This window comes from Tiliqua scincoides, chromosome 8, assembly GCF_035046505.1.
Source record: "Tiliqua scincoides isolate rTilSci1 chromosome 8, rTilSci1.hap2, whole genome shotgun sequence".
NCBI classification, from domain to species: Eukaryota; Metazoa; Chordata; class Lepidosauria; order Squamata; family Scincidae; genus Tiliqua; species Tiliqua scincoides.
In genome coordinates, this window is record NC_089828.1 from 17,635,884 (window position 1) to 17,642,618 (window position 6,735).

General features: G+C 42.2%; 1 pseudogene; it reads right to left on the reverse strand.

Annotated features, from left to right (window-relative positions):
- Positions 1 to 3,817: 3,817 nt before the first annotated feature.
- On the reverse strand, positions 3,818 to 3,937 carry LOC136659852 (5S ribosomal RNA; annotated as a pseudogene).
- Between the last annotated feature and the right edge of the window lie 2,798 nt (positions 3,938 to 6,735).

Sequence of the window (6,735 nt, forward strand, 5' to 3'; positions counted from 1 at the left end):
AGCTGACACTGCTAGCCCTGTTGACCCGCATCCTGTTTGATTAAGAGAAATTCCCTTCATTCATACCCAAGTTACCCATTGACATGGTGAAAGCAAACACCCCAAGTTACACATTTATCCCCTAACATTTTGCTTACACATAAGCAACTTTTCAATATCCTTAAATACTAAGGGGGTTTGACTAGCAAAGGATCACTCCCCAAGTGTCCAAGCACAGGGCCACTCTCCAGGGTGTCCAGACTCAATGCTCACAGAAACTGCTGCTCACAGACCAGACACCCAGACAGGTAGCTATACTTTGTGCTTTGAACTCTTTCTCTCCCCCTCTCCATTTCCCCTTCTCTTTCTGTCTTTAGCTAGCAGCTGGAGTTTGGCAGAGCAGGGATTCCTGAAATCCTTCCCTACAACCCCCTTCCTTTTTCTGATTTCTTCGGATGCACCAAAGATACTCACACAACACTGCCCTCACCACTATAGGACACTCTGGTTAAGGCATTACAATAATCACTTATTAATTTTTGTGTCCCTTTTTAATAAAGCTGTAATCATTTATTGGAATATTTCTCTGTTTCTTCTTTAAGTACAAAGAATTTCTACAGAACGCTGGTTTGCATCCAGTCTTAAGGTCCCATGTTCCAATAGGGCTGTGTACTAATTCCCCAAAACCCGGCTCTTTCGGTTACACCTGCAGATATGCAAAATCCCAAGACTTATGTGAGATTTCCCTGCTATTCTATATCACTTTTCGTTCTTCTCGTAGAAGCTGCACTGTTAGCATAATATGATTTGCCCTTAAGGGACAAACTTACTGTGACATCACTGCGGCTCAACCAATGGCTTGATGACTACACAACATTCAGCACACAAGCCAGGACACTTTGATTTTTCAAATAGTTCCAAACATTCTATAGTATAGTTTGGCCCATAGTCTGAATATATGTCAAAATATTCAAAATGTGTGGTGATTATGACCAAGGGATGACCATAAATGGCTACTTTTTAATGGAGGGGTAGGGAGATTTGATCGTACAAATCCAGGCTTAGCAATAATGGATAGAATGATATTCTTCCCTTCACTCCATCAGCATTTTTTTGTTTGCTTTATTGAACAAAGCAAACCAGATATGCTGATATCTGGTTGCCTGGTCACCTTGGGAGAATACAAGTTTTAACCCTGCCCATAATTATGTAACAGACTTTGATTAGAACACTGCTCACCTGAATGGTTTTAGTGAAAAGTCTGCCAGTATTATTGGCCTATCTAATGTTACTAACATCTCTCTCTCTCTCTCTCTCTCTCTCTCTCTCTCTCTCTCTCTCAACCATGCTTTTAATTACCAAAAATATACAAATACATATCACACTGAAGAAATGCTTGTGGCAGGGAGCAGCAGTACATAGATCTGTGAGTGAGTTCCCAGTTTAAACCCTGACAGATCTCATCATTGAGGCTGACTGAAGTCCTTCCTACTTCTGCATGCTCTATCCCCTCTGCCACCTCTTCCCAGAGTACAGGAAGTGGGGAGGAGAAGAAAGCCTCCTCACTTCCTCATCCATTCGATACTCTTTTTCTTTTTCAAATCCATGGAGTGGGGGAGGGGCAGGGAGGAGCAGCTATGGTGGCTGGTGTACAGGTAAGGGTCAGAATACCTATCATGCTACCTCAGGCAGCAGGAGATCTTGGAGTGGCTCTGCCCTGACAATTAGGCAAAAGAGGAAGACTGCAAGATCCAGACCAAGAAATGCAGCTGTAAGTCCCAGTAGACTCTCTATAACTCACAGGGAATCTAAGGTTGAAGTAAATGACAAAAGCATTTCTATTTATTGCCAGCCTTGTAGACCAAATGCCACAGGCTCAACCTGAGCATAACACATGTGACTGAGCAAGGCATCTCTAATGAGAGCAGTCATTCTGTTACAGAAACAAACTGAAGCCCTCCGTAAATGATTAGCGACACTCACCACCATATAGAAGCTACAAGTTTTGCCAAAAAGGTGGCATAGAGGCACCCCCTTTCAGTTTCTCACAAAGCCTGAGACTTCCCTGCAATATTTTGAGCATGAAAACTTACAGAAAACTTACAGAATAAAAACAATACAAATTAAATTTAAAACAATACTTGAAAACACTGTTAAAACACTTTTAAAACACAAAAACAGAATAGACTCTAGGATCACATAAAACTATTATGTCACTCAGCCTGCAGTCCAATACACACCTGGGAGTAAGTCCCACTGAATGCAATGAGACTTACTTTGGAGTAGAGATGTATTATTGTACCCACAGTCACTTTATACGGAAACCGGTGGTTCTCAAATATTCTCGCACAGGGACCTGCTTTTTAGAATGACAATCTGTCCAGGACCCAGCATAAGTGATGTCATTAACTTGGAAGGGATGACATTGGCCAGAAGTGAAATCATCAAATCAAAAATCATCAAAAAATTTTAACACCCCCATATGACAAAATCAATCAGTCAACACTAAGTTTAAAAATTTATTTAAAAGAAGGGCACAGTCCTAACCCCTTATGTCAGTACTTTCCAGCACTGGCATAGCAGTGCCAATGGGGCATGTGCTGCATCCTGCAGTTTGGTGTCACTCACGGAGTCCTCCTCAAAGTAAGGGAATGTTTGTTCCCTTATCTCAGAGCTGCATTGTCCTTATGTCAGTACTGACATAAGGGGTTAGGATTGCGCCCGAATCCTCCTAACCCTAAAAACTGTTGCATATCTGTTTTTAAAAAATTTCTCAAACATCCTAAGGGCTGCAGTTCTATCCACACTTACCCTTTCTATTGTCTCTCATTGTTGAAAGCATAAACATACTGATCTGTAACACTTCTCCAAATGCAGTCCAATCCCCAGGAAGCATCGTCTAATATATTAAAAATAAAATGCACACTGAATTGAACGGAGACTCACCTGAAATTGGCTTGTGACCCACTAGTGGGTCTCCACCCACAATTTGAGAAACACTGTCCTAAACTAAAAAGCTCCATGTGTGTTAGCCATGATGATCCAGGTTTTCCGGAGAGTGAGCTTGAAAAGTGTGGTCTTTCCATGACAAAGAAGCCATTCTCCTTGAGATAGCATGGTGACAAATAGTTTCTCAGTAAGGCTTCCTTGTGTGTTTCCTCCTTACTGTGAACACCCTCTGCTGTTTCTCTGCAGTCCTTACACAGATTTTTTAAAAAAATATACCAAGGAAGAATCTGCCTGACATCCCTGTAATGATTTCCTGTTGGAGATGGCCAGGCACTCACTCACAAGACAGTCCTACAGGATAACCTACTTGTGTCAACCAAGTCAGAATTTTTAAGCAAATCTCTTCTTACTCAAGGGGGAAACTGCCATTTCCAGCAGTAAATACCTCCTCGCTGCATCTCAGATTGCTTTGACAGCCAAGGGCAAAGTGTGTCTCCAAATCATGATGTATTTTTACAGTGGCAAATATTTGGGGAGTAGGCCAGTAGCCTGAAAAAAAGGCTTTGGGCATGTATTGCATCCCTGGAAATGGTTGGATGAAACCATCAGTGGTCCTTCTTTGGGTGGTGCAGATGGCCAAAGTTTTTAATGATTGCAATGAATTGGAGCTAGTTTCTCATATACATCTGCTGCATCTTAGGACAAATTACTATTACCTGAATGCTTTACTTGCAGGCATTTTAGAAGCAGTTTGTGAGTAACAGTGGAAAGTAGGACGCTGGACCTCATGGAAATTTGATCTGATTCAGCAGGCTTTTCTTATGTTGTTCACAAGGAAAGAATATCCAACTGTGGTTGGCAACCTTCAGTCTCGAAAGACTATGGTATAAGCCTACAGCACCAGGTATTCCCAGACAGTCTCCCATCCAAGTACTAACCAGGCCTGACCCTGCTTAGCTTCCAAGATCAGACAAGATTGGGCATGTGCAGGGTAACAGTTGCTGCTATATATCCAATTGTCTACCTGGGTTCTCTTATCCAAAGATCCAAAGCAAGGTCAGGACAGCCTAAAGGCTCTAGAAAGTACAGCTCCAGGTAGTGCATTGAATACACATTTTTTCAAAATTTATAGTGGTTTTATATGAATTTTGGATTCCAAAAGTGGCATCGGTTTTGCCCTATCACATCTAGTTTTGGAGATACATGGTTCAAACAGCTTCCTCAAGAGGGAGCCTTGGCATAGGCTTCCTCATGAGGAAGTTGCTTGAGGTGATAGGGTAAAACCGATGCCATTATTGGAATCAACACTCCAAATATACCCAGGAATAAGTCTAACTTAAGATAGCAACGTGTGTGTAGGCCTATGTAATCTTTCTTCAGCCACCACTGAGTTGTCCCAGCTCCAATGAGGCACAGCTGGGAACCTGAAAGATACCAGAAGGAGTTGCAGGATCTTGGAGAGCACTGAGTGAGCAACTTGCTTCAATGGAGTGCCAGGTTCAGCTGAGGTCTTATCTCTCTCCAGGTCCTGACTACTTATCACAGGTTCTACCCTTAGAGTGGGTGGAGATCCTGCAAGGAATGGAAAGCCTTAAAGGGGCCCAAGCACTTTCACTGCCACCTCTTTTGCCTAGTAGTGCATTCCCCACAGTAGAGAGCAGTTCTGTGTCTGGTATATGGCCCCTCTGGGTTGTTGGGTTTAGGAGGTGCTGTCTCTTGCAGTCCTCCAGGTTTGGTGGTCTTCTAGACTACCAGCCTCAGGCTTAGTGACAGGGACTGGGTGGGTCTTGTTCCTGTGTATCGTGGCACAGGTGGCTTGAATTCAACTGGCTTCTTCTGTTTCATGTCTGAATTCTGGTTACTGCTCAAGGCAGGGCCGTGAAAATTGATTTAACAAATCAATAAGCCAGACCTCATATTTTAAACAAAATTAGGGAAGTGCCTGGTTGGTGATCAGGACCAAATAACACCTTGGACTATCTGGGGAGGATTTCTCCTGCCCCTTGGCACTACAATGCCCTTGTTTGTGATCATGGTGTCACCCTGCAGGTGCTGTGATATTGCAAGAATACTGCACCCTTCATCAGATTTCATAGGGTAACACCATAGGTATTTTGATTCTGGAGGTGTGTTAGTTTTTTTTTCTGACTTAAATGACACAATCCATGTCTATTTTTTTTTTAATCCTAAGCATGCCCATGGACTCATCTGCGATCCTGTAGCAGTTGAATACATGACAGTTGATGTATTGAACTGTGCATTGAGAGATTTTTGCAAGGACTCCTTGCAAAAATATCTGTCTAGACAAACTCAGGGATTATTTTATTTCAAGCTTCATTCTGGCACAGACAGTAGGTGGGGATCTGATCTGTCAGCTGCAGAGAGAGAGAGAGAGAGAGAGAGAGAGAGAGAGAGAGAGCAAGAGCAAGAGCAAGAGCATACATTCAGGATGATTTAGGAAAGCACTTTGCAAGCCTGCTTCCCTCTTGCTGTCTGAACAGCATTCCTGAAAGATCTATGCATCTGTATACAATGAGAAATGGCAGTATCAAGGTGATGATAATTTATTCCAAGCTATTTGCATTTTCCTTTCAAAACTCTAGGACCATCAGTCACAGAAAGGTTTGTGCTTATTTGAAACCATTGCAATCATTATACTACAGCATCCAAGCGTTTAGCCTTTGTCGAACTGCTGGAAGGATCTCAGCCTTGAAGCTTCCTGGTTATGAGGAAACCACTGGTTTTCTGTTCATATATTTGAAGCTTTAGTTGCAAATGAGGCAGGTTCACCTAAAAAATCTCACCCTGACTCAAAGAATTCTAGGCATTTGAAAACATACACAGTCCAGTGGGAATGTCACCAGTCCAAACCAAATGGAAGTGAATGGGAACAAGGCAAGAGCACATTTGAGCACAGAAGTTAGTGCATCATCACTGAGACACTGGTCAGTTAGTAGAGTGGTTAGCAGAGTGTTTGAATTAGACTTTAGGAAAGTGGGTTCAAATCCTCGCTCAGCCCATGATGATAAGAACATATAAGAACATAAAACAAGCCCCACTGGATCAGGCCAAAGGCCAATCTAGTTCAGCTTCCCATATCCCACAGTGGCCCCCACCAAATGCCTCCAGGAGCACCCAAGACCTGCATTCTGGTACTCTCCAGGATTAAATCCAACACCAGAACCACTGCAACATCTCAGGATGTCAGGATAAAACAGGGCACAGCTTGGAACATGGAAGACGATTGGCTACAAACCTAACCTTATGTCTTTGATTTTATTTACAGCACAATCTTATGCATGTCTACTCAGAAGTAAGTCTCACTGAATCCAATGAGCCTTGCTCCCAGGTAAGTGAGTATAAGTGTGTTTTATTTCTTGGTGCCTTGGTGTATTTTCTTTCTGCTCAAACACAGAACACTTGGAGAAATCGTCAGAGAGGTCAGAATAGTGATACATGCCTTACATAAGCAATAATAAATTTCTTACAGCTTTTTATTAGCTGAACAAACATTTTTAATTAAGAAAACTTAAGTAAAGCCTGGGTCTTTTAAAAAAAAATGGAGTCAAATAGATATACAGTACTTTTCCATCATGCAAGCTGAAGCAGAACTTCTCTTCACGTTCCTGGTCTTTTTTCTGTTGAGGGTTACAGGGATTACTGGTTTAATTGGCAACTACGCCTGGGTGAAGCTCATAATCTCATTTCATAAGACAGGGAAACTTACAGAAGAGAGACGGACTCATATTTGAAATGACCTTGCAATCTAATTAGTGCAGCATTACTAGAAAAGTTTTCAAAATCATA